The following is a 10,899-nucleotide window of genomic DNA, read 5'->3' as shown; positions in this document are numbered from 1 at the left end:
CCTATGCCAGCCCTCAGGCATGCTCATGATCAGCGCAGGGGCAGCAGTGGTGTGAAGGATGAGCAAGCCGCTGCTGCTACCTCCTCCCCACTTCCTTCCCACATGATCCAGGAAGGAAGTAGAGAGGAGGAGGAGGCGCACTCATCCTTCCTGTTGCTGCTGCCTCCGCTCTGATCACAAGCATGCCTGAGGGCCGGCATAGGAGCTGCAGGCCTCTGGCACGGTTTTACCGGCTGATCAGCTGATCAGCAGGGGGAGGCCTTTAAAGAGCTCGGGGAGTGTGGCACTTCATCACCCGTTCCTGGGCATTAAAATTGTGAGGAAGGGAGGGGGAGGCAAATAGAGATTTGCCTAGGGGGCAGGTGGGGACCGAATTCGTCACCCCCACCCTGCCGGCACTGTAGGCAAATGCCTAGTTGCCTAGTGGGCAGGCCAGCCCTGAGTATTAACGTTGCAGGACTTGCCTGGATTATATGCAACAAATGGAGAACACTGAATTTATTGCCCTCAAATGTGGCTCTCACTGCTTGTGCAGGTTGCCATCAATAATGTGAGCCACAGAGTGCTAAATGTGCTGCAGGCTAGCCTCTTTGTGCCTTTGGAAAGCTACCAAAGATGTACTCATAGGGCAAATTCAGTCTAAATTTTATGATAATCAACTACATTGGAATCGCATAATAGAACTTGATTTATATGGTAACATCTAGCATGAGGTTTGGCTTGCTGAAGTCCGTATAAACACATATTTGGCAAATGTTAAGAGTTAACAAGTCAAACATGCAATGTAAAGCATCATCCTGATGGGTCCTTTTAACAATTCAACAACACCCAATAGTATAATAACTGGGCAGGGCAAGCATTACATATTGCCAGAGTTATTCCAGCAGATGTTGTAGAACAAGCAGCATCTTATGAAATCATATGTGGAAGAAAGGCACTTTAAGAAGATTTCAGCAGAATACATAAGCAGCTGGCTATGGAGAATGTGTTAAGAATCTAATGTTGGCACCACAAAAACAAAAATATAGATATGATCTGAAATTACAGGACCAGGCAGCTACAACAAGCACTGGAAAGTTTATTTCAACGTGAGACCTTATTAAAAGGAAACTGCAAGTAGACATAGTTGTATCTTAAAAAGGCCTCATATTGAAATAAGCTTTCAAATGCCAACCTGGGCCTCAGTGCAAGTTCAGGAAGCCAATTCTCAAGATTCCCTTCCAGCCCTTTTTCTGCTCTGAACTTCAAAGCACCCTATTTGTTTACTTTAAAAGTTTATATCCTGCTTCTATAGAGCAGTTGGTAGTAACTTGCTACAAAAGTCATACTGGGAAAGAGTGAGATGCTAGCTGGAGGATCATTCCCAAGACTTGACTATGTCCAGTTGACAGCTGTAGGGTCATAAAGAGCTTCAAGGTGTGGTTTGATTTTGTGCTATCATTGGATAAACATGTGTCCATGGTGGCAATGTCAACATTTTCCCACCTAAGTCAGGCCTGCCAGCTGGCTCTTTATATATCTGTGTTCTTGGTGCTTGGGGGGAACAGTGGGAGAGCTTCTGGTGTCCTGGCCCTACTGATGAACCTCCTGATGGGCACCTGTTTTTGTTTTTTGCCACTGTGTGACAGAGTGTTGGACTGGATGGGCCATTGGTCTGATCCAACATGACTTCTCTTTTGTTCTTATGTCTGGGGCAGTGATGCTCTGTATTCTTGGTGCTTGGGAGGGGCAACAGGGTGAGGGCTTCTGGTGTCCTGGCCCCACTTATGGACCTCCTGATGGCACCTGAGTTTTTTTGGCCACTGTGTGACACAGAGTATTGGACTGGATGGGCCATTGGCCTGATCCAACATGGCTTCTCTTAGTTCTTATGGTCAGACTTTGCTACATCGATCCATGCAACAATCACCTGTAGACTGGAATACTACAATTTGCTCTACATAAGGCTACCCTTGGAAACACTTTGGAAACTGTGGGTGGTCCAGAATGCAGCTGCCAGGTTGCTGACTGAAACACCATGGCCACCATGGCCAGCTCATATCATTCCAATTCTATGGCAGCTGCAATTGGCTACCAATTAGTTCTAATCTAATTCAAGATCTAACCTTTTAAGCCCATAATGATCTGAGACTCTCATACATATGGGTTCACCTTGCCCATTATAACCTCCTGTGTTCCCTTTGGCCATAATCTAGCAGCCTCGTGCAAGTGCCTGGCCCTGGGATGACTCAGTTAACTGTCACCAGGGGAAGAGCTTTCTCAGTTGTGGCCCCTACCTTGTGGAATGCACTCTCAGGTGACATCTATGCCCTGCTGGTTTTGTTTACTTTCCACAGGGCAAGTTAAGATGAATTGTTTAGGTTGGCCTTTGGAGCATGTTTGGGCAGTTTTAACAGTGGAATGGTGATAGTCACATATTCTAATAATATTTTAATGTCAATATTTTATATTTATTATTTTTTTATGTTATTTTACCTTATTTTAATGATGTACATCACCACAAGATCCTTTGAGTAAGCAGCACCTACAAAAATCTAATAAATAAATGAAGCAGTTAAAGTTAGTGTAAGCAAAATGCAACCCACAATAACATGAAACCTCTAGGAGAGATCAGCTGAGTATTTGATTTTAGTTGCATAGAAATGTGGATCGCAGTCACCTCTGTCCCTCATTCCATCAAGATCTAAGCCCTGTTCACAAGTTACAGTGAATGTACCTAAAATGCACCCTGCTGGTTTTGTTTACTTTCCACAGGGCATGTTAGTATGAATTGTTTAGGTTGGCCTTTGGAGCATGTTTGGGCAGTTTTAACAGTGGGATGGTGCTGTGTGGAGCTGTCTGCACTGTGAGTGTAAATTTTCTAATGGCAGAACAGAGTTTGCCTCTGCTATTCCATTGCTCTCCATTAAATGCTGCTCCTGGACCCTAAGAACAACTTGAGGAGGGTCTGCAGTGGGAAGGAGGAATTGATGCAAATTGCCAATTTAGTCAAGATCCCATCCAACCCATTGCCTCAGGTCAATTTCCCCTTCTCTTAAGTGAGGTATAGTGCCAAGGTGTGGGCAAGATCTGGATTGGAAACACGGCTGCATGTAGTTGCTTTGGAGGCTGACACCTATTACAGTCACTGGGAGCTTTCTTTAATGCATCATTAAAGTACAAATGCATGAGATGGGTTTCACACTCAGGAACTAGCCACTCCTGTATCAGGGTAAGAAAGGGAGCGACAAAATGGACAAAAGCTAAGTTGCTTTCTGGAGCACATTTAACGAGGCAAATTAAGAGGAGGGAATGACTGAAAAACTGAAGAAGCTTCTCATTACAAATGTTTCTTAGGACAATGTACAAAACTATGCAAACTATCCAGGAAGCCTGTCTAAGCACTTACAGCTATTCTTGGCAGGAAAATAGCAAAGAGGACCTGGAAATGTCACCATGGAACAAATTCTGTCTGGACATTGTTTTATAACAATGCACAGAAAGCCAGATGCAGAAGTGTTATAGTCTTGTTTAGAAGATCAGAGGAGCAAACTATAAATCATTGTGTAAAATAGCATTGGGTTGGATCCAGTCATGCATGAGAGGAAAGGAAAATGTACATAGCACAGTTCTGCTTGTTCAGGCAGTAAGGCAATGGCTGCTGCAACACAGAGGTTTGGATCCTAAGTAGAGTCACGCTAAAAAAAGGTCCCCCTTCTTTGCCTTCCAAAATCATGCTTTTCCAAAAAAACTGTTTTTTGGAAGACTGGGAGTTTACAGCATGAGGAGAACTGACCAAAATTGTCCTCCCCTTCTCTAGAAACAGAAAAGCCATTCCCTCAGAGAAGCTGCTGCTGTGCCAATGGAACAGCATCTCAGGACCCAAAGCTTCTCTGAGGGAATGGCTTTAGTATCATTTTTAATGAAATAACGAAGTGCATATGGAGCAATGGAATGTATAACACATGAATCGCATAATTTCATTTAATTTGGTTTTGAGATTGCAACAGCTGGACTAACTTGTGCTATGGCTTGTACGTGCAGAAAAGAAAGTGGGGATACAATCTGTCTCACTGGGCGTAAGATCATAAGGAGTAATTTTAGCACTTCACTAGGGGCTTTGTGCACACTGAAATCTTCCATGGGATCTACCCCATTATTTCTGAGGTTAAAGTTCTAAAGAATTGGCAAACTGAATTTCCACATAAGCCAGTAAGCAGTTTTTTAAAAAACTGTTTTTCTTATAATCATCTTATAATTATTAATGGAGTACATTGCAACCAACAGGGCCTTTCAAAGTAGTAAGAACATAAGAGAAGCCATGTTGGATCAGGCCAGTGGGCCATCCAGTCCAACACTCTGTGTCACACGGTGGCCAAAAAAACCAAGCGCCATCAGGAGGTCCATCAGTGGGGACAGGACCTCCTGATGGCGCCTGGTTTTTCTGTCCACTGTGACACAGAGTGTTGGACTGGATGGGCCACTGACCTGATCCAACATGGCTTCTCTTATGTTCTTAATACTTTGGAAGGCCCTTTTGGTTGCAATGCACTCCATGCACTCTATATTTGAACCATTCAAATATAAAAAAAGGAATGAGTTGCCACAAAAAAGGTGGTAGCACCATGAGTAGCTGCACTGTAAGTAGCTGCAGCACCATGTATAATGGTACTACTAAATAATGTATTTGAGTTATGATCAAAATAAAGAATATTTAAACCTCCAGTCTTAAGTAGTATATTATTTACATACAAAATGACATCATAACACAATATATGTTTTAATAATGCAAATACACATTTATATTGTACACAAAAGAGAAAAATGTTTCCAAATATGGTAATATCCCATTTCACAAATTCTTCCTCAGGTCTCACGGCAATGGAGATCTTAAGTTTAATACTGGAAATCTATAATAAACATGATACATAAAACTTAAAGCTAGAATAATTCTGACATATATATATAGAATCTGTACAATATGTTTTTACCTACTAATCCCTGTAGTCTTTCAAGCTTCAGTTCATCTCAGCATTCTTTGAAGTCTTTTGTCAAGCCTCAGCTTACTTCAGCAAGTTTTTATATATGACTTAGAAATATTGCTACTTCAAACTTGTTAGTTGGAAACATTTCTCTTTCATGTACAATATAAATTTGAATTTGCGTTATTAGAACATATATTGTGTTATGGTGTAATTTTGTATGTAAATAATGTAACAGGGTTTGAGGTTTAAATATTCTTTATTTTGATCATTATATTGACCAATACATTACTTAGCCAATTTATACATAGTGCTGCATCTACTTAGTATAACTATTTACACCATGGTCCTTGGCTATTGTTACTGAGAGGCGTTGCCTGATAAAAATGGAGTACCCCAGTGCAAATAAAGAGAGATGGTCTCCTACTTCTGTTAAACAAAATGGAGTCCAACCAAAGACAGGCCAAGAAAACACTCCATCTAAACAGGTGGAGTGGACCCAGTAGAGAGTTTGTTTTGGTTGGCGCCTGAAGTCTGTGTCTTAGTGTAGTCTCACCCATTCCCCCCTCCAGCGCCTCTGCCCAAACAGGATGCATAACATGGGAACTGTGGTAAGTACTACTCTCACTCTGATCTTCTGCTACTTGCCAATTGTCTCTTCCTCCAGCCTATCACCTCTACCTTGCTAACTCCAATCAAATGCATAATTTGATTGATCCTACCCCTAAAGGTCTTTGATCCCTTTCCGAGTGTAAGCCAAAAACTGGTAACAAATTATTCAATTGCTCCGAGCTTATCATCCTAGCAAAATATGTGAAGTTTCCCAACATAGTGATTCAAGATAGCCATCAATGGAACAGCAAAGCCCCTTGGTAACTAACGACCCCCATCCTTCGAACCCTATATAGTGTGGGTCAAAAACCCACCTCGCTGTGCATTCTGTAGGGTGCCATTTGCAGTCTGTACCACCCGTTACTCCTGTAATTGGGTCTATAGGGCGCTTTACGCTTGTCATTTGCATTCCTCTCTGTGTATTTTTCATTGAATGGACATCTCTTCTGGATCAGGTGAATATTACCCGTTTCAACAACCCTTGAATTCCTCTATCGATTACCCCTTATTTTCTTAGTCTCTTGATTGCTTTTACATAGATCTCTCTCTGTGTGTGTAAATCCTTTTGCTACATATCCTAAGTAAACACTATAAAATGCAATTGCTTGGACTATTCTTGGCAGAAAACCCGAACTCTGTATCATTGAAAGAAAAGATCTTCGCTCCTAAATTTGCTCTACCTAGTCTCTTAGCTAATTTTCCCATCAAAATTAAGAGACTTAAAAGCATTGCCTGTAACACTATCATACACAAAAAATGTAGGCATACTCTGATACAGGAGAGAATTTGCAAGATTTAGAAGAAGAAAATACATTTAAGAGACTTAAATATCTCAGATATTAAAAGATTTAGTGGACATACTCTGGAATATATGAACAGCAAACTACTGGATAAATTTGACTTAATATTGCTGAAGACTTCCACCTTCCACCTGTTCCCTTGATCTACCTGGCCCTTGCATCCACTGCCTTTCTCCCCTTCTCTATTTCCCTCGTTGGGAGGGCAGGTGGTTTACTTAGCATAGGTTTTTCTGTTGCCTTCTTTCTGTGTTGTGCACAGCACCTTTCAGTCTAAAGGTGTCACATGGAAACATTTGTAAAATTTAGGGAAGATACAGATGGGTTAAAAAAAAACTCACATGCACTTCAATCCAGCTAAATATAGATACATAGATGAGGAGATCTGAACTACTCTCTCCTCCACCATGCCTCCTTGAAGCCTGTTAGCCAAAGGCCCCTTTACCCATTCTTCCTCCAATGGTGCGAGTTGAGTTAAGAGGACAATACCTGGTGTGATATAATGGAAACAGGTAAAGCAAAGGAGACTTCAGTGCTCTATCATTCACCCCCTTCAAAATTGTTTTATTTGTATTCCATTAAGTTCCGCCAGGCCTGTAAGACTGAACTATTTAAACTTGCCTTCAATGGTTAAGGGGAAGTAGCTAATGCCCCACAGCACTGACAATCTCATTGGACAAATGCAGGTAATCAGACATGCATCTTGGATTTTATGGTTGGAAAACATGCGGAATTGTTTTTATTGTATATTGTTTTTTAAATATTCTATGTGGTTTTTAACTGTTGTTAGCTGCCCCGAGCCTGTCAGGGGAAAGCGGGATATAAATTTGATTGATTGATTAAATAAATAAATAAATAACTCAACATACACAGGAACCATGGAAAGTCACCCATTTAGGCACTGCCCAGACTCAAACCTTCAGGCATTTGCTGTATGAAGGTCCTTCCCAGACCTTTGTCATGTATGTGTGTATATGGACATGCATTTTAGCTGAAATTGTTCTCTCTTTTATATTTCCAGTAAAATTATATATATTTTTTTAAAAAAAGGTCCTTTCCAGAACCCAGGAGTCCTACCGCCACTTCTTAAGTGGAAAAGGTGGTTGCATGAATAAGCATAACTAACTTGGCATTGGTCACAACTAACCTTAACAGGATTGAGGCTGATGCAGTTTAGAACATGGGTGTTTGGTCACCATCTTTTTCCCTCTGCAAGAAGCTAAGGGGTACAAAAAGTGGGGGAAACAGCAAACACAATATTTTTCTCCAACAATTTACCTTTGACAGAACAGCCTTTATTTAGTCTCCTTTCCCTATTGTGTACTCTCTTGTGTGACAGAACACAAGACTGGCCTACTGTCATTCACAGAAGTTTCTTGCTACAGAATTCAGGTGTCTGTTCATATTATATAACATTTCAAAGCTCTTTTTTTGGGGTCAGGTAGATTTGCTAGAGCTTGACACAACCTGAGTATACACAGATAAGAAAAGGTATATTCAACATCAGATCTGAATAAATGCATTTCCCTAGAAATAAAGTATGCAAAATCCATAAAACATTGAGGTGGGAAATAGACACTGGCTTGTATCCAACAACATCCACCCCCCAAAAACAGGACCTGTGAAGAGGAATTCCCCAGTTCCCTCCCTTGCAGTGCATGGAGTCACCCAAAATTCCTGGGGATTGTCTTCCTCTTCTCACTGCAGTCCACTGAGCCCTCCAATTTTGTCATTGAGGATCACTGGATCTTCATAAATAGCAATGTAAAGAACAAAGTGGGGGGAGCTGCAGAATAATCAAAATCATCCTTCCCTCAACACAATGGAGGGGCCTTTCCGTTGTAGAAACAAGTGACAGGATACAAGCTGTAATCCTATTCACGGGGTTGTTCCCAAAGCAGCAAATCCATGTTGAGTTACTTTTCTCCTTGTAATATATAGTTAAGAAAACACATGGTATGATGTTATCACAGGATGGTATTCCTCACTTGTGCTCCAATATTATCAGCAGCCATTTAGGGATGGGGTAGAGAAATCATGTGGTGATGTCATGTGTTTCCTTAACTACACATTACAGATAGCGCTCCATGAAAGGTTACTGTTGAGGACTGTAACTGTATGATCACCACCACATTCCATCCTATCTTGGATTAGGTATGCCCTGATTTTCAGTATGTTGTACCAGTTTTCAAAACCAGTGCATTTTAAAAAGAATAAAATACCCATTACTCTGACTACTGGACTATGAATAAAATTGATTTGGACTAGATGGCCATGATTTGCTGTAATTATATAATATAAGCAGATATATTTGTGTGTCATAGTAAGTAAATGACAGAGGACATATGGCACTTCTTCACTGACATGATTTCCTGCCCTTGGGGAAAATTAAGAAAACTGTCTTTTCACAGAAAAAGAATTTCAAATGCATTGTGATATTATTTTGCAAATACACCAATGACAGTAATATAAATAAAAAGAAAGTTCATTTACCTGAGATTGTTTCATAATATAACAAAGCAATTATTTTAAAACTATAATTTAAAATTATTATAAAACATTAAAAACTATAGCAAATAAAGTATATCTGCAATTTTTGCTTAGAAAATGATGTGCCACATAAGACATGCAATACAATATTAGTTATAACAACATTGTTTTTGATATACATACATGAATAACAGATATTTAAAAAACAGTTTGTACTCCCTAATTCACTTATTTTGAAGGAACTCCGTGGAGTTTAATAGGACGTCTCTGGAGTAAGTGGCCGGAGAACTGTAGTGAATTCTTTCCCCAATTCCAGTGGCTCTTAGACTTGGTTTACACACATCATCAGCTGAAAATTCTGTATGCACAATTAGCACCATGCATTCACCTCCTTACCAAGTGAATAAAGTACGTGACCCAGCACACATGGATATACAGTCAAGTCCCCTTTCTCAAAACAAACAAAATGAGTGGACCCATTGCAGAAATTGCACTTATGTATCCAGATACATTGATCTGGCTTGCATTTTATCTTGCACCTGAATATGTGGTCCACATATTCCTTTCCTGCTTATCTATACAGGATATCTACCCAACAATTGGCTAACTGTCCCTTAACTACACATAAACACAGTGCACTTCTGATGTACCAGACTCAATGGTGCAACCTCATTCTGTTCTGATCCAAGACGCAATCTATGCAGCACCATTAAACTAGCAGATTTCATCTGATAAGCAGCCATCTATAATAAGCACACATGGCAAAAGCAGACCATGCCACACATCAGGACTGTGTTGTTCTCTGCTGTAATGGTGACTGTCATCTCTAATTTCTTATCTCTAATGGGTAACTACAGCGAATCACTGATTGTAGACTCAGTAAACAGTTTACATTCATTGGCAACACCAGGACTTTGGTTTATATGGTTAGGTTTATATGAGAAATAGAGAACATCTCCTGTTCTTGGATCCCACTAAACAAAAGCATATAAAATGATCTGCTTCCATGATCAGTTCAGGCTGGGCCTCTGGGATATCTTGTTTCAACTACTGACTTGTTTTCATATTCAAGATGAGGCTGAAGTGAGTTGAAAGAGATTCAAAGAGAGCTATTGGGACAGAGATAGCTGACAGGATTGGGGGTTCTTGATTTGCTAATCATCTAAGGAGTAAAATAATTATCTCAGATGGAGACTACAGTTTCATACTGAAAAAAAGGACTGATCTAGGTGGCAGACTTGGACTGGTTTGACAGGCATTTCCTTTCTTTTGTGACACAATAGGGATCTAAACCAGAAAATTCTCACAACCTTCACCCACTTACAATTCCTAGCAACCATGAAAAAGTCAGCACAAAACTGTAAACATTTCCCATGCAGAATGCCCAATGTGACCTCTGAACAGGCCAAGCCCCTGAGTAAGAAAGCATTGATGAAATGCCTTGGTATTCCTTGTTCACGCAGGTGGGAACTGCAGTTCAGATCATTGCGCAATCTTGATTGTGTGCACAAATCACCATACGCTTCCAGTTCAAGGAAACTAGTACACAGCACTGAGACAAATCATTCAGCAGACTTTCAACGCCATTGTTTCAGAATCAAAATATCATCTGATTATTGAGGTTTTTTCCCAAATTGGCAAGCAGAAAGCTGGTCTTATGCATACAGCAAGGCTTGGTAGGTGAAGAAGGTTGTCTAATCATAATTGTAGCCAAAATCACTCCATAGCAATCTTGGGTATAACTTTAGCCAAACAACAGAATTGCATTAGAGTCAAAGATGATGGCAAAAGAGAGATGAGTTGCTTGTCTGCCTGTGATGGACCTCCTTTTATACACTGCTTGATGCACCTGCATAATGCACCACTATGGAGCAAGTTGAATATGGGCAGTGAACATTGTAGATGTAACTGTGCTCATTTACTTAGAGGGGCAGGATGGTAGTGCAGCTATTAATTTCACTGCCATCTTCCCACAACAGAACTAAGATTGTCCTGGAGGTGGGTGATGGAGGGATTTATTTTGACTACCTCCATTTTTA

This window comes from Heteronotia binoei, unplaced genomic scaffold, assembly GCF_032191835.1.
Source record: "Heteronotia binoei isolate CCM8104 ecotype False Entrance Well unplaced genomic scaffold, APGP_CSIRO_Hbin_v1 ptg000753l, whole genome shotgun sequence".
In the NCBI taxonomy this organism is placed as follows: Eukaryota; Metazoa; Chordata; class Lepidosauria; order Squamata; family Gekkonidae; genus Heteronotia; species Heteronotia binoei.
Note: the sequence above shows the minus strand (reverse complement) of the source record.